This window comes from Lissotriton helveticus, chromosome 8 (genome assembly GCF_964261635.1).
Source record: "Lissotriton helveticus chromosome 8, aLisHel1.1, whole genome shotgun sequence".
Taxonomy (NCBI): domain Eukaryota; kingdom Metazoa; phylum Chordata; class Amphibia; order Caudata; family Salamandridae; genus Lissotriton; species Lissotriton helveticus.
Window position 1 is genome coordinate 1,483,976,207 of NC_136069.1, and position 25,035 is coordinate 1,484,001,241.

Below are 25,035 nucleotides of genomic sequence, written 5' to 3' on the forward strand. Positions count from 1 at the left end.
GTCCGCATTATCGTAAGTTCTATGTCTTTCCAGTACTCTTCAGTTGCAAGTAAGGTGACTCCTTCTGTACTTATTGTGTTTGCGCATTGACTATTGTTAGATTATATTTACATTACAGGAGAATGGTGAGAGTACATTTGAAGATAGAGTTGGTAATACTTATTTACAATAATAAGAAATAATAATCTACATTTTTAAAGGTCGAACCAACCCTCGTTAGGGACTGTAGGCGGTGTGGGCCGTTAGGAACATTAAGCAAGCTATTGCCTCAAGTCACACAGTGCTGGGCTAATCTGCCAGTGGTTCTGTTGCAGGAAGCGTGATGACCGGATTCCATAGACAGTTACCCGGGCTGCTTTGCAACACCTCTCCACAATGATTAAGAAAATTAAACAATCATAGGTGTTGGTGTGGTAGGCAGGAGGGCCCATGAGAATCTATAGTTTAACATTCAAAGAATAGATGTTGACCCTGATAATGTCCATGGCATTCACCCACTTTCCACATTGATACATGACTCAACAGCCACAATTACACTTTTTTCCAAGTTTAACATTTAGGTCGTATAATCCATCTATTATTCACAAATGAGCTAACCACCTAAAAAGCCAGTCCCACTACCCTTTTTTATGTGTTTTTTTAAATTTTACATGACAATTTATGTAATATGAGACAGGATGGATTAAGAGTTGTGAAAAATTAAAGCGATATAATACACATGTCTAGAGGTATGGTAAATTAACTGTTCTTATGTAGAAAGCATAAAAATATTTCAGAATTAGATGTATATGTTTATAATTTATTCTGTTTTGAACTTTATTATTAAACAAGAGTTACTGTTCAACGTTCCCATCAAAATTTGAACAGCCATGATCATGTTTCAATAGCAAGTAATAAATAGCAGCCCTATTCTGTTAAATTGTTGTCGGTCACCACGCATGTCAAGCATGAATTCTTTGAAAGTTTTTGAGGTGTGGTTCATCGATTTTACATTAACACAAGCCAAAATACTAATACGTCTATTGTTATAATTCCACAATTCCAGGAATCCTACAATTGACGTATCTAATCTGGTATGATACTTAGAGTACTTTAATGTTTACTTTTAAACTTGAAAAATGATTTGCTTTTACATATGTCCTGGCTGGATCAAATATTTTTTTTAACTTAGAAAAGCTTTGAGCCGTCGACGTTTGTCCTGTTCCCCCGCCCGGGACCCTTATTGGGCTTCTGGGCGGCGGGCAGCTATTTTGCCTGCTTGATTCTTGGTCTTGGCGCCTGTGTAATTGTCCGCCTTCTTGGCTTCCAGATCTATTTTTGTTCACCTTCTTATGTCGTGGCGGGCACCAAGACTGTTTGACATCGGTGTGTGTCAACAGGATCACGGATGACTGGCTAGAATGCTACATCATTCACCATTTGGCTATCTGTTGGATTTTTAAGATAGTTGTTATGTTCAAGTTTTTTTAAAAAGCTGTTGACGGGATCACCTGACTCTTGTCAGCCTTCTGTCATCTTCACTGCATTCTTGTCCTCGAGTTCTTTCTTGTTCACCTTGAAGTATACGGATACACCGGTGCCCTTCAGCTGCGGCTCTTCTTCTTGTCCGCATCTTCCCCATCCATATCTTTTCCCTGTTATTGAAGGTTACTTACTTTAAGTAATGGGCCAAGGCTTTCATTCAGTTGTGTTTTGTGTCCAATGTTTTGATCATAATTTATTCTATTTGAACTTTGTCAATAATCAAGGGGTACTGTTCGTTCCCGTTCGTCTTGGCAATTAAAGTAAGACGGGTTGCCCGGATTGCTGTTGACGGGATCGCTGGACTCTTGGCAGCCTTCTGTCGTCTTCACTGCTTTCTTGTCCTTGAGTTCTTTCTTGTTCACCTTGAAGTATATGGATACACCGGTGCCCTTCAGCTGCGCTCAGTCGCCTTTGCTGCCCAGGCTCTTGAGGGAGGCCATAACGCGGCTCTTCTTCTTGTCCGCATGTTTGCCGCTGGTGATCAGCGCCTTTTTTTTTGTCCGCCAGGGAGACTCCCTGTTTAAGCTCTTTTTTATTTTCACGCTTCCGGTCAGCCACGAACAAATCTAACCATTCGTATGTCTCTAAAGGGCTTTCCAACAGGCAATGAAGTTGGCATATTGTTGTAAGATCTGAAAGTAGTAGCAGTAAGAACAATGGAAGAGTGGAAGCATCATACATATGGGACACATATCATTGCCTGCCTGGCCATAGATGCGACCTCCGTATTGGTATCTTCATTTCTCATCTGCTTCTTTGTGATTTTTTGTTTGATCGTTAAAAGTTAAGGTAGCTTAATCTTCGTTGCTTTCATCTACTTGGAAGGTTAAAGCATTCAAGATGGCACAGTGTTTTATAAATGAGCATACCAGTGAAAACAGATCTCTGGAGTTGAATTGTCTTCAATGGACCTTCCAACTTAAACTACTGCTTCCACATTACAACACATTTTACTTATTAAGTTCAAGTGTCCAACAAAGATCCCCTCACAAAGTCGCAACTCACCTTTAAAAATGCTTTTGCAGATTTAGAAGATTGTCAATCACACCCCAGATTTTCTTAAGTATAATCTCTGAATTGTGCACCAGTGACTGCAACCATAGAATGGAATGCCAGTTTCCATTTTCCTCCTTCATGTGATGGGTTTCAAACATTGGATATATAATCCAGCCTTCTTGCATGTTCTGCTTCCGCTGGAAGGATCCCCTTGGCAATACTACTCAATCTGTATCAACTGTTTTTATTTCTTGTATTTTCAGCATTGTGTCTATGGTTTTCTGCAACAGGGTCTTCCACTATATTCTTGAACAGCTGTGCTAGGGCTCCTTTGCTGACCTTGTTCTTGGCCGCATCGTAGCCTCTGACGATCAGTGCTGGCTTCTTGATCCCTGCGGGAGCCTTTTTGGGTGTGCGTCGACTCAATCGCCGTTGACCTGGCTGATGTATCAGCTGCGTGTAGCACACATGTAATGCAAGCATTTGTTGTAAATTTGCATTCCTCTCTGCCGAGGAAATATGGATGATATATATATGTATATTTATATATATATATCGCCGTCGACACGATCTCACTCCCAGTGCCCAAAATAGTCAGTGAAACTGTTCATCCTTTTTTCTCTTTTTTGTTAATAGATGGGTGTTTGTTCTATAATGTTTCCAGCATGTAAACTTATCATTGGTGCTGAGTCTGCCAAAAAGAATATTTCAAGAATTTCTTTTGTCTCTTATTGGTGGCCATACCGGTATTAAGAAAACTGAAAAAATGCATAGTCTTGCGTTATTTTTTGCCAAATTTGTCCGTTCAAATTGAAGAACGGGATCATTTGTTAACGTTGGTAGCATCTGCTATCTTCTCCACGATCCTGCAAGGATCTCCCTGACCCCATTTGGCCATGGAGATACCTTTCTCCTCGGTACCGAACAGAGTTGGATGGCAGCCTTTGACAACCACAAGCTTGATGGGTAGCCATCTTCAAGGGCGAGTCCTGGCTGATTGCATATGCACTGATAAATATCAGTTAAAGTATTCATTGAGAATGTGACACGTGCAGCTTCTCACAACTAGTGCCCAAAAATTCATGACAACTTTGCCCACCCTCCTCACAAGTACTGACCTGTCCATACCAGCCTTACATTAGTATTGGTTTTGTACATTAAGGCATCAAGAGTTACTGTTCTTTCCCGGCTTGGCATGGTAACCAAGACTGTTTGAGCTCGATGTGTGTCAACGGGATCACGGACGACTGGCTCGCCATCGACGTGTGTCCCATCCCTTCACCCGGGACCCTTCTAGGGCTTCTGGGCGGGGGGCAGCTATTTTGCCCGCTTGATTCCTGCTCTTGGCGCCTGTCTATTTGACCGTCTTATTGGCTTCAAGATCTTTTTTTGTTCACCGTCTTTTGTCGTCGAGGGCATCAAGTCTTACTGTTCTCTCCCGTCTTGGTAACCAAGACTGTTTGACATCGGTGTGTGTCAACGGGATCATGGACGACTGTCTCGCCGTCGACGTGTGTCCCGTCCCCTCGTCCGGGACCCTTTTTGGGCTTCTGGGCGGGGGGCAGCTATTTTGGCCACTTGATTCTTGGCCCCCTTCTTGACTTCCAGCTCTTTCTTGTTCACCTCTTTCTTCTTCTGCCTTGGAGGGCATCAAGAGTTACTGTTCTTCCCTGGCTTGGCATGGTAACCAAGACTGTATGACATCGGTGTGTGTCAACAGGATGACGCACGACTGGCTCGCCGTCGACGTGTGTCCCGTCCCCTTGCCCGGGACCCTCTTTGGGCTTCTGGGCGGGGGGCAGCTATTTTGGCCGCTTTATTCTTGCTCTTGGCACCTGTCTATTTGGCCATCTTATTGGCTTCGAGATCTTTTTTTGTTCACCGTCTTTTGTCGTTGAGGGCATCGAGTCTTACTGTTCTCTCCCGTCTTGGTAACCAAGACAGTTTGACATCGGTGTGTGTCAACGGGATCACGGACGACTGGCTCGCCGTCGACGTGTGTCCCGTTCCCTCGCCCGGGACCCTTCTAGGGCTTCTGAGCGGGGGGGAGCTATTTTGGCCGCTTGATTCTTGCTCTTGGCACCTGTCTATTTGGCCGTCTTATTGGCTTCGAGATCTTTTTTTGTTCACCATCTTTTGTCATCGATGGCATCAAGTCTTACTGTTCTCTCCCGTCTTGGTAACCAAGATTGTATGACATCGGTGTGTGTCAACGGGATCACGGACGACTGGCTCGCCATCGACGTGTGTCCCGTCCCCTCGCCCGGGACCCTTCTTGGGCTTCTGGGCGGGGGGCAGCTATTTTGGCCACTTGATTCTTGCTCCTAGCGCCTGTCTATTTGCCCGTCTTATTGGCTTCGAGATCTTTTTTTGTTCACCGTCTTTTGTCGTTGAGGGCATCAAGTCTTACTGTTCTCTCCCGTCTTGGTAACCAAGACTGTTTGACATCGGTGTGTGTCAATGGGATCACCGACGACTGGCTCGTCGTCGACGTGTGTCCCGTTCCCTCACCCGGGACCCTTTTTGGGCTTCTGGGCGGGGGGCAGCTATTTTGGCCGCTTGAGTGTTGCTCTTGGCGCCTATCTATTTGGCCGTCTTATTGGCTTCGAGATCTTTTTTTGTTCACCGTCTTTTGTCGTTGAGGGCATCAATTCCTACTGTTCTCTCCCGTCTTGATAACCAAGACAGTTTGACATCGGTGTGTGTCAACGGGATCACGGACGACTGGCTCGCCGTCGACGTGTGTCCCGTTCCCTCGCCCAGGACCCTTCTAGGGCTTCTGGGCGGGGGGCAGCTATTTTGGCCGCTTGATTCTTGGCCCCCTTCTTGGCTTTTAGCTCTTTCTTGTTCACCTCCTTCTTCTTCTGCCTTGGAGGGCATCAAGAGTTACCGTTCTTTCCTGGCTTGGCCTGGTAACCATGACTGTATGACATCGGTGTATGTCAACGGGATCATGGACGACTGGCTCGCCGTTGACGTGTGTCCGGTTCCCTCGCCCGGGACCCTTCTAGGGCTTCTGGGCAGGGGGCAGCTATTTTGGCCGCTTGATTCTTGACCCCCTTCTTGGCTTCCAGCAGTTTCTTGTTCACCTCCTTCTTCTTCTGCCTTGGAGGGCATCAAGAGTTACTGTTCTTCCCTGGCTTGGCATGGTAACCGAGACTGTATGACATCGATGTGTGTCAACAGGATCACGGACGACTGGCTCGCCGTCGACGTGTGTCCCGTTCCCTCGCCCGGGACCCTTCTTGGGCTTCTGGGCGGGGGGCAGCTATTTTGGCCGCTTGATTCCTGGCCGCCTTCTTGGCTTCCAGCTCTTTCTTGTTCACCTCCTTCTTCTTCTGCCTTAGATGGCATCAAGAGTTACTGTTCTTCCGTGGCTTGAAAGAACTGTATTATAGTCATTAATGTAATTTGAAGATCCTCTGCTGGCCTTGTTCTTGGCCGCATCGTATCAATCGCCGTCGACGGAATATCACTCCCAGTGAACAAAATCATTGAACACTTAACCCACCCTACTCACAAGTACTGACCTGTTCCTAACAGCCTAACATTAGTATTGGTTTTGTACATTAAGGGATATTGAGTTTGTAAATGGCACCATACAGCTATCCTTTTACCTGAAGTATCAATTTCTTTGAATTACTTGTCATTTTTGGGTGACTCACCAGAAGTTTGAGAGAGTGCCCCTTTTTCTAGCTTTTGACACAACTAGTCATTTTAATGGTAGTTCTCCTTTAATGTAGACTGAATCTGTGGGTGCAGGCCTATATTTCTTTCTCGATTCTAGGGTTTAATATCCTAGTGCGTACTACGTCTTTAGATACTTATTTAGCATGTTTGATAACCCCTGTAATCATGATAAGAATTTGAACAGACCGCTGTGACTGAAAGGTATTTAAGAGGAAACCCTCCTCAGCCTCAGCAGAATGCATAGTGACCCCATGATACACAGTAGCATGTCAAATATAAAACTTCAGAAAGCCTTTAACTCCTCCCACCCTACAACATTCCTTTTTCTCCATGTATTTTTTTTTGGATTAAGTATTGCTTTTACCTCTAACATTGCTTATTTTTTTTAACAGTGTGTGTTTCTTATAACAGATCAAACGCACGCACAAGGCTTGAAGTAAGCCGCGATTCATACCATTATCGTTATTTAAAAGGTTTATTTAGAAGCTCCACCAACTTCATTACACTCATTGACTCACTTGTTCTATGGTCACAACATTAATTTGTTTTGCTTTTAGGTATATTAGTTGACACATAACCCCCTGCTCTTTCGGGGAAGTAAAGAGAGAGATCACCAAAAAGTAAAATCTCTATTACCCTACTTTAATGAGGGTTTAAATTTCACGTTTCTCAAAGTAATTAACCTAAAGTATGAATAACAATTTGTCAGACTTAAATACCAGGTGATGTTACATTCACTAAACTTGCCATCAATGGAATTGACGCTGATGTGTCTCGACGGGATCCCTGTCGACGGAATCGCCGTACACCTCTCTTTTGCCCGTAAAAGTATTCTATCTTTTTTTTTGTAGAGGTAGAGGAAAAAAAAGAGCACCTTCATCCCAGTGTGAAAATATGCATTTTGAGTTGAACACTCTGTTGATATTGTTTGTTTTCAGGTTAATTCTGAGTTGTCTAGGCTGATCGGTTGGTGACCCTTGTCGGGCAACCTATCTGATGTTCCCCTTCCGTTTGAAGGATCCACTGGGCAAAAGTACTCTATGGAATGTTATTTTTTTTCATTTCTTTAATTTGCACCTTGAGTGTTTATGGTTTTCTGCAACAGTGGCTTCCTCTATATTCTTGGACACTTATCGTACCTCTTTCCGGGTAAATATTAAAATGTTTTATTGTACTGTCTGTCAGCATTTTCTTTTATGATCCATGTCAGATGTTCTGCTTCTTGGCGGCGGGGGCAGCTTTCTTGGATGCTGGATTCTTGGTGGCTGTCTTCATGGCCGCCTTCTTGACCTCAAGGTGTTTTTTGTTCACCTTGAAGAATCCGGAGCCCTGCAGAGATCGGATACGCTGCGACCGGTCAGCCTTATAAGTTGTGCGCGAAAGGAAATTTACCGAGGCCATAATATTTTTGATGTGCTTTGTTCTGGTTATGCCTGTGTAAATGTCTCTTTAATACTACTTTACGATCAGGTGTTATGAATATCTACTCTTGTTTCAGTATTAGAGTAAGGCTGGTGGACTGCACCTCGTTCTTGAAACCAGAGATGCGTAGCCACTCATGCCCACGTAGAAATACAATAGTATTAATGGACCTGCCTGATGTATCAGCTGCGTCAAGCGCACATGTAATGGAAGCATTTGTTTTAAATTTGCCTTCCTCTCGGCCGAGGCGGTCACCACCTTCAAGATGAGATCGGACACGCTGGGACTTGCATTTTACGAATCAGAACATGAAAACACTCTGAAAATTTGCTCTAGGCTACTTCGTTTGGGTACACCTCAACGTAAGCGAGATAGAGTGAAGGCTGCTTTTATTCAAGTCCGAGGAGTTGCACCTCGAAAATCAGTGTGGATTTATGAGGAAAGATCTCTGGATGTCTAGCGCGCCCATAAACATAGCCTGGATTTCATGTCAATCTAGCCCTCTGACCAACGCTCATCTGAGCCAATCCTTCGTCCCAGCCGCGGATGACCTCCTGTTGGCCGACCCTGAACTTGAACGATTTCTTTCTGTCCCGGGATGAATGAAACTTCTTTCCATCTTGAATCCGACACTCGTTATGCACTATCGCGGTCTGCCCCTTCTTCAGAAAGGTCTGTCCATCCCCGGGGCAAATAGTGTCCACTTGCACTACCATGATGCTCTCAGAACAGAGAAACCGGTCCAAAAGCCGCTTTTTTATGTTCATTTTAGTTCCCCTCGGTTTCTTGATAGACCTTGGGATAAGTTTAGCTGATTCGGCCATGCCCAATGCACCTTTTTTTCATAGCCGAGGTGATCGTCCCCATGTCGTTCGCGTTCGTTGTTATATATTGCATGGATGGCTGATGGCCTTTAGCCTTAGAAGGTGTTACTGTGCCGTTGCCAGATGAAATAATTTAAAACATATCCGGCACACATACCCAGTGATCAGATTTTGTAGCAGGGATCAGATTTTGTAGCAGGGATCAGATTTTGTAGCAGGGAGCAGATTTTGTAGCAGGGAGCAGATTTTGTAGCAGTCATCAGATGTTGCAGCACTTACAACTTGTATCAGAGATACCATTCACCGTTTGGCTATCTGTTGGATTTTCAAGATAATGTCGCTCTCTTCAAGAATTTTGAAATATACACATGTTTTTTATTTATTCTAGTTTTAAGTTTAGCATTAAACAAGAGTTACTGTTCGTTTCCGTTCCATTCCACTTGCCAAAGAAACTAAGACAGGTCAATGGGATCGCCGTCCGTGTGTGTCGACGGGATCGCCGTCAACTGGACGGCATTGTAGCCGCTGGTGATCAGCGCCTTCCTCTTGACCCCTGCGTGCGCCTTTTTGGGCTTCTTGGCGGGGACAGCTTTCTTGGCCGACGGTTGATTGGTCTTGGCGGCTGTCTTTTTGTCCGCCTTCTTGCCCACCAGCTGTTTCTTATTCACCTTGAAGTATCCAGGATCGCCGTTGTTGTGTGTGGAATGGCTATTGGGAAGGGGTTCATTCCTTTGTGACTGTCCACTGTGTGCCATCTGTGTCTGTCGTCCGCAAACCACCGGCCCGCCCAATACAATCCGAAACCACCGACTCCCGGCGCGTTCAAATACATCTTTCGGTTCCATGTCCAGTCCTCTGGGCACACCGTTGAAAAGGTCCAAGAACGCCCACCACATACGCAAGTCCTCCTTCGAGTACACCGACAATCGCAGGTGATGCTGAGGCAAAGACAAACCTGACAAAGCTAAGCCCAGCCGCCGGCAGAAAGTACGCCCAGCCTGCACCCCTCGTCATGCAAAATTCAGATGACCCAAGAGTACAGCACCTGACATACCGTCACTGTCCAACAATAACGCAATTTTTTTATTGGAGCTCTTCTTTGTCTTGATATTGTTCAAGGGCCTGCAGTCCTGATTGGCTCACAAAATCTCGAAACGCCTATGAACAGTGCCTGAAAAGCAGATAGAGGAACTCCAGGCTCTGACCAGCAACATCCAGGTCTAGCAGCTGCAAGGCTGTCATGTGGGCAGGCAGCACATGTCGGTGTCTGAGCTGCTGGCAGTATGCAGGACCCTTTTCCGCCATGTTGAAAAAAACTGTGATAACTAGAAGATTGACTCCCAGTGCAGTATGGCTGAGCAGAACACAGGGTCATCCACCGTCAGGTTGTTGAGGAGCCACAGGCACTCTGAAACCATGAAAGGATGGTGCTGTAGGAAGATCTTCATGAAGATAAAGATGGCGCCCAAAAGCTGCCCGTCCTAGATTTGCCCCTGGCCCGCTCCATTCTCTGCCAGCATATTTCAAAGACACCGCAGTTCAGGATACAACAACAACTCCAGTCCTTCAACAGTATATCCGGAGACAGAGGAGGCTGTATCCACCAGCAGTTTGACCAGAGTCTGGACAGCGTCTTGGGAGAGGACCAGGGCATTGTTCACTTTGCTGCAAATGATATAATAAAGACACCAGGCAAACTCTACAGCTGCTCCCATTCCCGCATTAGTATTGCTTTTGTGCATTAAGTGATATTGCGTTTGTAAATTGCACAGAATTGTTGTTGTCGGAATCTCCGTTGTCGGCATCCCCATCGACTGCGTCAGAATCAACCACATCGGCATCGCCATCTGTGTGTAAAGACGGTATCGCCGTCGGCACCCAATCCCAGCTCCAGGTTAGGCTGTATCAAGCGCAGAACATGCTGGAGGAGGCCAGAGTCCAGAATGGTACAATCTTCTCAGACAATTCCTTGGCCTGGAGAAGCTGCGGCAAGGCGTAGCCCACAGATTCTAACACCGCCCCGTCAGGAGACTGGATAGAGAGCAAAAGAGCAGGAAGTACTCCTTGTGCTAGAAGCATACGCCTCACACCTTCACTCAATCTTGCCAGGTTACCCAACGTGTACAGGCACAGCTCTGTGTCCTGAAAGGTAGGTCAGGAGATAGGAAGTTGCTGGTATTCACGCCTCAGATACAGAGGGGTCATCAGACTGAGAAAGTTCATGTAAACAGCCTTCTTCCAACTGGATATCAGCCGTCGACGTGTGTCCCGTTCCACCGCCCGGGACCCTGTTGGGGCTTCTGGGCGGGGGGCAGCTTTTTTGGCCGCTGGTTTCTTGGTCTTGGCAGCTGCATAATTGGCCGCCTTCTTCGCCTCCAGCTCTTTTTTTGTTCACCTTCAATGATCTAGAAGTCTGTGTGTGTTTGTTGAGAGGTTTTTTGGGGTGTTCTCTAATGAGGCACACTCGCCCTCCAGTCTGGCTAGCTGGTTTTGTCGGATGTGGCTCTGACCCTGGGCCAATATTTTCCAATCCACCTGGCTCCTCCCCTTTTCCATGATTTAAAAAATGATTCCATGTTTTTATGCCACCTTTCATAAAATAACTGTATTATAGTCATTAATGTAAGTTGCAGATCCTTTGCTGATCTTGTTCTTGGCTGCATCGTAGCGGCCGGTGATCTGTGCCTTCTTGTTGACCAGAAAAAGAAACGTACCATAGGCAATGGTGGCACTTGTGCAAATATCGAAAGCCAAGCCTTGGACTTCTTGGGGCTCTTTGCTGCCTCTGGCTTCTTGATCTTCTTTGGGCTCTCGTCTTGAACCCCGCATGAGCCTTTTTCGGGCTTCTTGGCGGCGGGGGCAGCTTTCTTGGCCGCTGGTTGATTGGTCTTGGTGGCTGTCTTTTTGGCCGCCTTTTTGCCCTCCAGCTGTTTCTTGTTCACCTTCAAGGATCCGGGATCGCTGTTGGTGTGTGTCGAATGGCAAATGGGAAGGAGTTTCTCACTTTGTGCCTGTAAACTGTGTTGCTTTCAAGGCAGATCGCAGTTTTTGGTCACAGTGCTTTGACTATGGCTTCTTTGCGGCTGTCAAGGAGACTCCCTTCCTCTCGGCTGAGGCAGTCACCACCTTCAAGATGAGATTGGACACGCTGGGACTTTCATTTTATGAATCAGAACATTAAAACATTCTGAACATTTGCCGTCTGTGCGTGTCGACGGGATCGCCCTCAACGGGATCAGCATTCAAAACCAGTTTTGGGGCTTTAGGTAGTTCCTGTAGGTTGTGTGACTGAAGTTGGTCTCCAGGAAATTCATCAACTTCATGTGTGCTCTGGATTAAGGGTATTCTCAGCTTCGCTCTAGGCTGCTTTGTTTGTGTACACCTCAATGTAAGCGAGATGGAGTGAAGACTGATTTTATTCAAGTCCAAGGAGTTCCACCTTGAAATTTAGTGTGCAATTAGGATGAAACATCCCTGTATGTCCAGTGCGCCCATAAGCATAGCCAGGAGTGCATATCAATGTAGCCTTCTGACCAACACTCATCTGAGCCACTCGTTCATGCCAATTCTAGGAACGCAAATCGTGCCACTGCGGCGGCCACTGCTCCACACACCACCGGCCCGCCCAATACAATCCGAAACCAGCGACTACCTCCGCGTTCAAATACATCGTCCCGTTCCATGTTCAGCCCTCTGGGCACACCGTTGAAACGGTCCAAGATCGCCCGCCACATACGTAAGTCCTCCTTCGAGCCCACCGACAATCGCAGGTGATGGTGAGGCAAAGTCATCCCGACAAAGCTAAGCCCAGCCGCCAGCAGAACGTACGCCCAGCCTGCACCACTCATCATGCAAAATTGAGATGACCCAACAGTGCCTGCACCTGCCGCACCAGCAACTTTCGCGTGCCCAACATCTCGCCCACCAACGCCAACATTGCCAACTTTTTTTTTGTTGTTGTTGTTTTTTTCCAAATATTTTATTACAAAAATGAAATGTTCTACCAAATGGATTGTACATTAAGGTGAGACATAAAGGAACATTAAATGATGCCGAGATGAATTCTGGTTCATCCTGCTGCGTAAAGTGCCTTCATGTTTAGAACGCTTTTGATGTGCAGTGCTTCATAGTTCTAATTAACCACACACTGTCTAACAATAACGGAAATTGTTTACTGGAGCACTTTATTGTCTTGATATTGTTCAAGGGCCTGCAGTCCTGATTGTCTCACAAAGTCTCGAGACGCCTCTGAACAGTGCCTGAAAAGCAGATGGAGGAACTCCAGGCTCTGGCCAGCAACATCCAGGTCTAGCAGCTGCAAGGCTGTGATACGGACAGGCAGCACATGCTGGTGTCTGAGCTGCTGGCAGTATGCAGGACCCTTCTCCGCCATGTTGCACAAAACTGTGAGAACTAGAAGATTGACTGCCTTGGAAACTGACAGGAGGTGAAAGAGTGGGGAGCAGGTCCCAGTGCAGTATGGCTAAGCAGAACACGGGGTCATCCACCGTCAGGTTTTAAAGGAGGCACAGGCACTCTGAAACCATGAAAGTATGCGGCTGTAGAAAGATCTTCATGAAGATAAAGATGGTGCCCAATAGTTGACCGTCCTGGATTTGCACCTGGCCCGCTTCATCCTCTGCCACCAAATTTCCAAGACACCGCAGTGCAGGACACAACAACAACTCCAGTCCTTGAACAGTATCTCCGGAGACAGAGGAGGCTGTATCCACCAGCAGTTTGACCAGAGTCTGGACAGCGTCTTGGGAGAGGACCAGGGTATTGTTCACTTTCCTGGAAATTATATAATGAAGACACCAGGCAAACTCTACAGCTGCTACCAATGCCACATTAGTATTGCTTTTGTGCATTAAGTGATATTGCGTTTGTAAATTGCACAGAATCGCCATTGTCGGAATCGCCGTGCTTGGAATCTACGGCATCGCCATCTGTGTGTAAAGATGGTATCGCCGTCGGCTCCCAATCCCAGCTCCAGGTTAGGGAGGATCAAGCGCAGAACATGCTGGAGGAGGCCAGAGTCCAGAACGGTACAATCTTCTCAGACGCTTCCTTGGCCTGGTAATGCTGCGCCAAGGCGTAGCCCACAGCTTCTAACACTGCCCCGTCATGAGACTGGATAGAGAGCAAAAGCGCAGGAAGTACTCCTTGTGCTACAAGCGTCTGCCTCACACCTTCACTCATTCTTGCCAGGTAACCCAACGTGTACAGACACAGCTCTGTGAGTGCAACGCTGTGTCCTGAAAGGTAGGTCAGGAGATAGGAAGTTGCTGGTATACACGCCTCAGATAAAGAGGAGTCATCAGACTGAGAAACTTCATGTAAACAACCTTCTTTCAACTGGATATCTGGGGGGTTGGGAGGTTGGGCGGCAGCTTTTTTGGCCGCTGGTTTCTTGGTCTTGGAGGCTGTGTAATTGGCCACCTTCTTGGCCTCCTGCTCTTTTTTTGTTCACCTTCAATGATCTAGAAGTCTGTGTGCGTTTGTTCAGAGTTTTTTTGGGGTGTTCTCTAATGAGGTGCGCTCTCCCTCCAGTCCGGCTAGCTGGTTTTGTTGGATGTGGCTCGGACCCTGGGCCAGTCTTTTCCAATCCACCTGTCTCCTCCCCTTTTCCATGATCATTAAAAAAATAATTCCATCTTTCCATGCCACCTTTTTAAAACAACTGTATTATATTCATTAATTTAACTTAAAGATCCTTTGCTGATCTTGTTCTTTGCCGCATCGTAGCGGCCGGTGATCAGCCCCTTCTTGTTGACCAGATAAAGAAACGTCACATAGGCAATGGTGGCACTTGTGCAAATATCACAAGTCAAGTCTTGGACGTCTTGGGGCTCTTTGCTGCCGCTGGCTTCTTGATCTTCTTCGGCCTCTTCTTGAACCCCGCAGGAGCCTTTTTGGGTTTGTGTCGACGGGATCGTCGTCGACTGATTCACCATAGACCGGGATCGGCGTCGACTGCATCTTTGTAAATTTGCCTTCCTCTCGGCCGAGACAGCCACCACCTTAAAGATGAGATCGGATAAGCTGGGACAGGTCGGCCTTATAAGTTGTGCTCGAAAGGTAAATTATCAAAGCCTAGCACATGAAAAACCGCCCATGGCTGGGTTTTTCGATGGATGCAAGTTGGCAGAGCAGGGTTAAAGCGACACACAACAACACATTTGGCAGTGCATGGAAAGATAAACGGTGCGGGTGGGCACTGATGTTGTGACGGAGTAACATAGAGGTGGGCTGTTGGCCCCCTGTTTTGTTGTCCAGATAGGGGTACTGACAGACAATGAAAACAGCGAAAGCTAATTAGAGAGTGCGTTTGCTTTTGAAATTTGTTTACTTTTAATGTTATCATGTATCGGTTGTGTTCATTTTAAGATGCGCACCAACGCCTTCTGTTGAAAGTCCACAATATTTCAAAACTCCGAAAAAAGCAGTGGTCCATACCATCTTAATCTCTATGCAGTCTCCAAACTATATGATGTTGAGTATCTATTTGCCTATGGTTATCTTCTTCCACTCGTGGAAGAAATGACTTAACCTGCCTCCTACTCAAGTAACATTTTTTGCAATGTGTTTTTCGTGTATTGCTTGTGTTCCTACTGAGATACACTCCGACACCTTTGTTTTCAGGTCCACACAATTGAAAAACTCCGAAAGAAAGAAGGAGTGCTCAATAGCGTCTTACTCTCTATGCAGTATCTGAACTGTATGATGTTGAGTATACATTTTTGTATGGCTATCTTCGTCCACTCATGGAAGAAACAACATAACCTGCCTCCTACTGAAGTAACATGTTCTGCAATGTGTTTTCGTTGTAACCCTGAGTAGCTCTTTCTGTGCTCCACCCTGGTAGGCTTTGCGCGGGTGGGCAGTGATCTCGTGACGGAGTCACCTACAGGCGGGTTGTTGGCACCCTCTTTTGTTTTAATCCAAGTCAGTTTACTTTCGCAGCTTGAAGATCTTGCTGGATTCACTAGCGAACCCACCTCCCTCCGCCAAAAAGATGAGGGTGGAAAAGTAGGTGCAAAAACGGGGACAATACTAAAAAAAGACACCTTGAAGGACTAAGCGTGTAAAAGACTTCCTTGACTATTGCAAAGGATTCACAAACACAGCACAAAACCTGAAAAAAAGAATCCCAAGATAGCGCCCAAGGGTGGGAGCTTCCGAAGGAAGCGTGCCGATGTCAGAGGAAGGACACAAAAAGGTGTGCCGTCGACGCCCACATCTGGTACGAAGAAAAAAAAAGTATAGATTAGGATTCCTCACCCACCACTAGAGCGCGTAATGAGGCACAGCATAGTGAATCCAGTAAGATTTATGCTGCAAAATTGTAGTTAGTGCTATAGTAAAGACGATTTTGGCAATGGAGTCCAGACGTCTACCATCCCTGCCAGGTATAGCGGTTACCGGTAGAGAGGGGATTCTGCACCATCTGACCCACTTGGGTGACGACAAAATCAGTCTTCAATTGCCCGATAAGGCATGCTGGTGAGGTGTATGGCGCCTTAAAGTTTTTGTCTAAGCGAAGCAAGACTGGAGGGAAAGAATTTCTTGTTGACATGATCTTCAGCCCCTCTTTACAGATGAAGTGTATTATAGGAAAAATGTCGAATATGTGATATTATTCAGCTATCCTTTACACTTTACCTCACGATGAAGTGGTGGCCAATGTAGCCTTGTAGTTATATGCAGCATTTTTTGTCTTTGATTTCCTATTAAGTGACAATGTAGGACTGCAAAGAAGACAGATTATGAGATTATTTTTGATTGGTCCGGGGTCAATAGAGTATGACTATACAGACATCCCCTAATACAGAAGTAATGCTACAGATGTGTGCTCTTAATACATTTCAAAAGAAAATGATTTAAAGGGAAAGAGACTTGTAATAATAATTAGGCACTTCTATCCAATGAACGCCAGTATTTGTCAAATAACAGTTTCCATTTTCTCATAAGGTGCATGTATAGTATAAAAGGGGATCATGAAGAATAGAAGAATCAGTTCTTAAAAAATAGGTACCCTTGAATAGATTACCTTTCATGCTCTAGTAATAAGGCATGAACCTGTTTAGATTATAAGTCCTATGGAATGGGAGGATGCTTGCATTGAGTAATTTTACAGTTTCCTATCATTTTGGCAATATGGTACAGTCCAGTAAAAGTATGCTCCAAAATTCATCCTTTTATCGTTCTGCAATCGTTCAGAAGCACTACATCCTTCTCTGAAGGTGCATAGCTTATCTTTCTTGGACACTATTTTTGCCTATTTTCCATTCTGAATCTATACATACAGTTGCACCAGTATCACATGGTCACACTCCAACAGGTCACTTTTTCAAATTACATTTGAGATGCGCAAATGAACATCATTTTTACATTTAGATTCGGTTAAAGCATTCTGGCGTTGCTGAAACCAAAAAACTTCTGAAATGTTCACAGGAAAATTAGTGGTACATTTACGATGGCTACATGGAAACATGGTCATGTTTGATGTGAAACACTTGCGAATGCTACCTACCACCAGGCCAGCTTCCTCCCCTACCCATGGCATCAGAGGTAAAATTGCACCCTTGTACTGTGAGAAAACATGTACCCAGTACCCTAACCGGTAATACCTACAAAGAGCCCTACCATCAATAAAATTAAAGTTGCAGTGACAGATACGGGTCTGACCTTCTGCTGCTGTAAAGCACTATACCAGGGGAGGCATCGAAAATCACTTTCATGACACAGACTGGTGTAACCACCTCGTCACAGGCTTCAGTGTTTTCGGGCTAGGTGGGTGCTTTGAGACAGCAGTTTACATACAGGACAAAGGTATCTAATTCAATAATATTCGGTTTGAAAACATGTTCAGTTCTTAAAAGTATTCAAAACATTACTCTAACTCAACTGTAGTGTTCAACATGAATGTAATAAATTAGTAATGTAGAATATGTTTTGAAACCAGTGAGGGAGGCAAGTCACATACGACATATGAGTGGTTACTGAAAAAGCAGAAGAACGATCATTGGCCAGATATCTTGAGGACAACACTTGCATAAATTGCTTAACAGTCAAGTTAAAGGATTTCATTATACGCATTGATGAATAAGTATTAATTATGGCTATATCGATATGTAATTAATGACAATATATGTAACATTACTGTTCAAATACATATTTTTAAAAAGTACACTTCAATGTTGTACTAAATGGCTTTTTAAAGCCCTTTAGTATGTCTAATGGCGTAGGAGGTACATGTTGGATGTACATGTTGACATATTATAGAAAGCAACATTGTCAAATATCCATTGGTGTGTTTGGAGTGGACTGAAAAAAGAAGACTCATTCCATTATATGCTTGATAGTACTGCTTCCATGCGTGCTTTGACTGATTACTTCTATACAGGTGTAACTTTTTTAAAGAGTTTCAGTGCATAATCTTTCACGGATGTAGGGCCATGAGTCAACCTTAATTTTTTATACAGGCAAACTTTAAGCCCTTTTAATTTATCAGCCACATACATAATGTCATCTGTCACTACTATGTCAGGCCTGCACTATATAGTTACCAAGTATTCCTGTTGCATTTACTAACTAACATACATAGACGTATATTATCGTCTTAATATTTCCATTATCACCATCTGAATACAAATATGCTAACAAGAGAGTCGATGCCCGGGCACAATATCAGAAGGAGACAGCCTTTCCACAAAACAGTTTGGAAACATCTAAAAACTAAAACAAGACGGCAGGATTATGGCAACCATGTGAATTTACAGCACTACGTGCCAAACAAATACGTACTGTGTAAGTGAGATTTACCATATCTAAGATGTGTCAGTAGTATTGAAACATGTTGTCAGTAAAGTGAAATGAGTTATTCTGAAACAGTCAAACTGTTTTCACAAGTTCTGTCATGTTCTATCAGTGTTTCTGGTCCTCATTTTTTGAATTTAGAGCTACAGTGAAACAGTACAGAACTTTTAAAAATAGTAATACTTGCATTTGTGGGCCCACAATTTTTTTTGTGATACATTGAAAGGTTTTATAAAAGTTACTGTTTGAAGAGCACAGATTTAAACAATTGAGAGTTTTGATACATTCTTAACATTTCTTTACTGTAATATCGGCATTTGTGATGTATTATCGAAAATGTAGTTACTATTTATTATGCAAATAAAAGAACAAAGTTTGTACTTGCCGAAATTAATTTTGAAAAAATAAATAATTACAAATGATAAATACAGTGTCACTGGATTGTGTTAAGTGCTTTATTATTAAATATGCATGAAGATGGTGCTTTCAATTGTTGTAACGCACACATACAGACAAGAATATACTCTGCAGCCGAAGCACATTACAGAAAGGTACGTAGCATTTAATTTAATAATTTGGCTTTTAAGATGGCATTAAGAGCTCGCATAGGAAGTTGTTTCACAGCCATCTTAGTTTTTATCTTGAAGGGTTGCTAAGGTCTTTCAAAACAAATTGAACAGAGAAGGTTGGAGGACTACATATGACACTGGAAGAATGCATGAAAGGGTGTGCCAAAGTCTGCATGTACAATGGCCGGTGGAGGTATTTTCAGGGTGGGTGCGCACAAGGTGGTGTGTACTGGTGAATATCTGGCACTGTATCCAACATGCACTAAGAGGGCAACGGAAGATGAATTGTACAGGATTGGACTATGAGGATTAAACACTGGAAGAGTAACAGGTTAAGTCAAGAGATTTGATAGAGTACTTTCTTACAAATCACTACAGTTCTGTACTCGGGGTATCTGTGAAGAACAAAGTTAAATGAGTTTGGATATGCATCCTGGGATTCCAAGGATCTCTGGAGAGTTGCTAAAAGGAATGGTATCACTATCCAAGACACATGACAGCTATATAGGGAACTTCTCTGTCCAACCCTTCGTCTTCATCGATTCAAAGATTTTGGTGAAGGGGAGCTTCTTTATGGGTGAAAATTGAAAATAAATTGAAATTAGATTTTAATTTGGCTATCCTTTTCACTTGAAGTGGAAGTACTGGGCAGTGTAGCCTTGTATTTATAGGCTACATTGTTTGTCTTTACCCGAACTCTATGCAGGACTGCAATGAAGACAGCTTAACAGAGTAATTTTGATTACTCCAGGCACATGGGCGGGAATATTCACAAGATTAAGACTATAACAAAGATACACCTAGTACAGAACTGGAATTACACATAAGAAACGACCCCATACGGCATTGCAAAAGAGGTGTAAAGAACAGGCTGGAAGGTCGATAGTTGGTGGAGGCTGGGTTTGTTAATCTGTGTCCTACCTACTATCTTGCAAACTTAAGACACAATAACAACCAAAGCACCTTACTTTATGTCCCCCAATTAATTCATAAATAAGGGTGGAGAAAGTGAATGTAAAGGTGCAAAGTACATGTGTCAAAATTAACTGGTATGGTCAGAACAGTGGATAGTGCACCGAAGAGCCAATGTCATATATAACAAAGAAGATACAAAGCAAGGCGCCATAAAAAGGAAAGCAGATCATCTACACACAGTGAAAAATCAGCAAAAGAACAAGGCTACAAAACTAGAACGAACACACAATGTGGAACAGATTGCGATGAGAGGTGCAAAGGAAGTATGAAAAAGCGGTGTCCCAAACAAATGCAAGGTAAGATAGCGTACATGACCAACACAGTGGAGTAACACTCGGTTGTACAACACAGAAAATGAAGTTCAAAAATTATATGTCAGAATGTTTCAGGAGCTGCAAAGGAGGTGCACAAACACTATCACCCTAGTTAACGCACACTGGCAAACTAGAAGAGGCCTGTAAAAGCTCCCTATTGACTTAGGGGGAGACACAAAACAAAGGGAAGCAGAAATAGTACCTGGTCCCCATCAACGCTAGCCAAACCCTAGTCAACACACACTTAAAACCTAGAACAGGCCTGTATAAGCTCCCTTTTGACTTAGGGGGTACACAAAACCACGGTGAGCAGAAATACTACCTGCTCCCCATCAACGCCAGCCAAACCCTAGTCCACACACACTAAAAACCTAGAACAGGCCTGTATAAGCTCCCTTTTGACTTATGGGGTACACAAAAGCAAGGGAAGCAGAAATACTACCTGCTCACCGCCAACGCCAGCCAAACCCTAGTCAACGCACACTAAAAACCTAGAACAGGCCAGTATAAGCTCCGTTTTGACTTAGGGGTTACACAAAAGCAAGGGAAGCAGAAATAGTACCTGCTCCCCATCCCGCCAGCTGAACCCTAGTCAACGCACACTAAAAACCTAGAACAGGCCTGTATAAGCTCCCTTTTGACTTATGGGGTACACAAAAGCAAGGGAAGCAGAAATACTACCTGCTCACCGCCAACGCCAGCCAAACCCTAGTCAACGCACACTAAAAACCTAGAACAGGCCAGTATAAGCTCCGTTTTGACTTAGGGGTTACACAAAAGCAAGGGAAGCAGAAATACTACCTGCTCACTGCCAACGCCAGCCGAACCCTAGTCAACGCATACTAAAAATCTAGAACAGGCCTGTATAAGCTCCCTTTTGACTTAGGGGGTACACAAAAGCAAGGGAAGCAGAAATAGTACCTGCTCCCATCCCGCCAGCCGAACCCTAGTCAACGCACACTAAAAACCTAGAACAGGCCTGTATAAGCTCCCATATGACTTATGGAGTACACAGCACCACGGTGAGCAGAAATAGTACCTGGTCCCCATCAACGCCAGCCAAACCCTAGTCAACACACTCTTAAAACTTAGAACAGGCCTGTATAAGCTCCCTTTTGACTTAGGGGGTACACAAAACCACGGTGAGCAGAAATACCACCTGCTCCCCATCAACGCCAGCCAAACCCTAGTCCACACACACTAAAAACCTAGAACAAGCCTGTATAAGCTCCCTTTTGACTTAGGGGGTACAGAAAACCATGGTGAGCAGAATTACTACCGGCTCCCCATCAACGCCAGCCAAACCCTAGTCAACACACACTGAAAACCTAGAACAGGCCTGTATAAGCTCCCTTTTGACTAAGGGGTACACAAAAGCAAGGGAAGCAGAAATACTACCTGCTCACCATCAACGCCAGCCAAACCCTAGTCAGTGCACACTAAAAACCTAGAACAGGCCTGTATAAGCTCCCTTTTGACTTAGGGGTACACAAAAGCAAGGGAAGCAGAAATAGAACCTGCTCCCCTCAATGCCAGCCGAACCCTAGTCAACGCACACTAAAAACCTAGAACAGGCCTGTATAAGCTCCCTTTTGACTTAGGGGGTACACAAAAGCAAGGGAAGCAGAAATTGTACCTGCTCCCCATCAACGTCAGCCGAACCCTAGTCAACGCACACTAAAAACCTAGAACAGGCCTGTATAAGCTCCCATTTGACTTATGGAGTATACAACACCACGGTGAGCAGAAATACTACCTGCTCCCCATCAACGCCAGCCAAACCCTAGTCAACACACACTTAAAACCTAGAACAGGGCTGTATAAGCTCCCTTTTGACTTCGGGGGTACACAAAACCCCAGTGAGCAGAAATACTACCTGCTCCCCATCAACGCCAGCCAAACCCTAGTCCATGCACACTAAAAACCTAGAACAGGCCTGTATAAGCTCCCATTTGACTTATGGACTACACAACACCACGGTGAGCAGAAATACTACCTGCTCACCATCAACGCCAGCTAAACCCTAGTCCACGCACACTACAAACCTAGAACAGGCCTGTATAAGCTCCCTTTTGACTTATGGAGTACACAACACCACGGTGATCAGAAATACTACCTGCTGCCCATCAACGCCAGCCAAACCCTAGTCAACACACACTAAAAACCTAAAACAGGCCTGTATAAGCTCTGTTTTGACTTAGGGGGTACACAAAAGCAAGGGAAGCAGAAAAAGTACCTGCTCCCCATCAACGCCAGCCAAACGCTAGTCCACGCACACTAAAAACCTAGAACAGGTCTGTATAAGCTCCCTCTTGACTTAGGGGGTACGTAAAACCACGGTGAGCAGAAATACTACCTGCTCGCCATCAACGCTAGCCAAACCCTAGTCAACACACACTTAACCCCTTCGCTGCTAGGCCGTTTCCCCTCCTGTGCTAAGGTTTTTTTGGGCGTTTTGGGGTAGTGCGCGCTTAGGCCCTTGTAACTTTTTGACCACATAAGGTATCCACGCCAAATTTGCGTCCTTCTCTTCCAACATCATGTGGATTCTAAAGGCGCCCAGGGTTTGTGGATTCCCTTGGAGGGGTCCCAGAAATTAACCAAAATATAGTGATATTTTAGTTTTTTTCAGAAAAATGGCGAAAACGGGCTGCAAATGAAAGCATCTGGGTTTTCCCCTGAAAATGTTATCAAAAAAAGGTTTGTGGGGCTGAAATCTCCATTTTCTCAGCTTTTAGGGAATGACAGTCTTTTGTCAGAGAACCGACATTTTTCACACAGTTTTGGCATTTTTCTGGGACATAGCCTATTTTTGCTATTTTTAGAGCTTTCCACCTCCTTACAGTTAATGGTAGAAATGAGTTTGAAAGCAATAATGGATCGTGGAAAGCTGTACATTTTCGAAAAGTAGACAACATTCTGAATTCAGAAAGGGGTCATTTGTCTAAATCCATGAATGTTTCTTTATAGAAACTAACAGTTAAATAATGGAATAATTGACAATTTGTTGAAAACAACAGCCTTTTGTCTCAACGTTTTCACCTATAACTTTTTCTAATTTTGACAGCTCTTGGAAAGCAATATACCGTTACATCCGTTAGACCTTCCTGGTTGTGGGTATATATAGGACTTGTAGTTTCACCAAGAACCCGATGAACCCAGATCCAAAAACTGAGCAGCAACTTGCAATGGTATTTTTTCATTTACTGGGTATAGAGCACTTTGTCTTGGAAAATGTATACATGGAAAAATCTGGATGAAAGACACCTATGTATTTCTGAATTGGGTACAAATTATAGAGTTCAGAAACAGTATATAATTGCACATTTTCAAATTGGGAATACTCATACTAGCATGAGAATTATTGGTCATTTTTCAAAAGATTTTTTTTTTACACAAGGTCTTTCAAGGGAGAAATGCATGAAAGCTCAATTGGTAATAACAGTTGATTTACAAATCTGAATTACCCCAAGTCTCCCGATAAAAACGGTACCTCACTTGTGTGGGTCGGCCTTGTGCCTGCGACAGAAAACAGCGCAAAATGCAACGTGGTCACACCTAAATTTTGCAGTTACAAATTGACCCTTTTTTGGCAAAGTGCCCACCTGTAGTTTTTGCACCCTAGCTCTGCCGGCACCTAGGGAAACCTAGCAAACCTATACATTTTTGAAAAGTAGACACCCAGGGAAATTCAGGATGGGGTGACTCGACTGCCTACCACCAGGTTTTGTTACCCAGAATCCCTTGCAAAGCTAAGAATTTGACAAAAAAAACCAAATTTTCCTCACATTTCTGTGGTGGAAAGTTCTGGAATCTGCGTGGATCAACAATGTCAAGTCCACCAGCTTTTGCAAGAGGGGTTACCTGGGTTTTTGGCCCCGTGCTAGACGGCCATCTAGGGAAACCTACCAAACCCACACATTTCTGAAAAGTAGACACCCGGGGGCTTCCTAGGAGGTATGGCTTGCGTGGATCCTCCAACGTTCCTTTACCCAGAATCCCTTGCAAACCTCAATTTTAGCTGAAAAAAATCAGTTTTTTCACACTTTTTTGTGTGGGAAAGCGTGGCATCACTGGGCTCACACAAATTACCTCCCACCCAGCGTTTCCCCAGGTCTCCCGATAAAAACGGTACCTCACTTGCGTGGGTAGGCATAGTGGCTGCAACAGGAAAAGGTCCAAATCGTACGGTGGTGAATTTAAAATACCCTGAAGCAAAATAACCTTGATTTTGGTGGGGGGGGGCACCTGAGTTTTTGGCCCGGGGCTCGGTGGTATTCTTTGGAAAGTACCAAGCCCGAACAGTTCTGAAAACTAGACACCCGGGGGAGTCCTGGGAGTTATGGCATGCGTGGGTCCCCCAATGTTTTTCTACCCGGAATTCCTTGCAAACATTAAAATTAGGTAAAAATATCACTTTTCCAAACATTTCTGCGTGGGATCTCCGTGCCGGCAAAAATGTCCTACCACCCAGCGTTCCCCTTGTTCTCCCGAGTAAAAGGATACCTCACTTGTGTGGGTGCCCCAAAGCAGAACAGGCTAAAAATGAATTTTGATAAAAGTAGTATTTAAGTTTTACAAATTAAGCCCCCCTACCTTAGTCTGAGGCCTTTGGCCCACCCACACAAGTGAGGTATCATTTACTCTGGAGAACAAGGGGAACGCTGGGTGGTAGAACATTTGTGCCGGCAGCGAGATCCCACCCAAAAATGTATGGAAAAGTGTTTTTTTTAACCTAAATTTAGGATTTGAAGGGATTTCTGGGTAGGAAAACATTGGGGGACCCACGCATGCCATACCTCCCTGGACTCCCCCGGGTGTCTAGTTTTCAGAACTGTTTGGGTTTGGTAGTTTCCAAAGATGCCCGCCAAGCCCTGGGCCAAAAGCTCAGGTGACCCC

General features: G+C 44.5%; 3 pseudogenes; all 3 read right to left on the minus strand.

The window, feature by feature from the left end:
- Positions 1-8,021: 8,021 nt before the first annotated feature.
- On the minus strand, positions 8,022-8,348 carry LOC144772020 (peptidyl-prolyl cis-trans isomerase FKBP1A-like; annotated as a pseudogene).
- Positions 8,349-9,539: 1,191 nt separating this feature from the next.
- On the minus strand, positions 9,540-12,247 carry LOC144773914 (transmembrane and coiled-coil domain-containing protein 6-like; annotated as a pseudogene).
- A 380-nt stretch (positions 12,248-12,627) lies between these two features.
- LOC144773915 (transmembrane and coiled-coil domain-containing protein 6 pseudogene) lies at positions 12,628-14,413 on the minus strand (annotated as a pseudogene).
- Between the last annotated feature and the right edge of the window lie 10,622 nt (positions 14,414-25,035).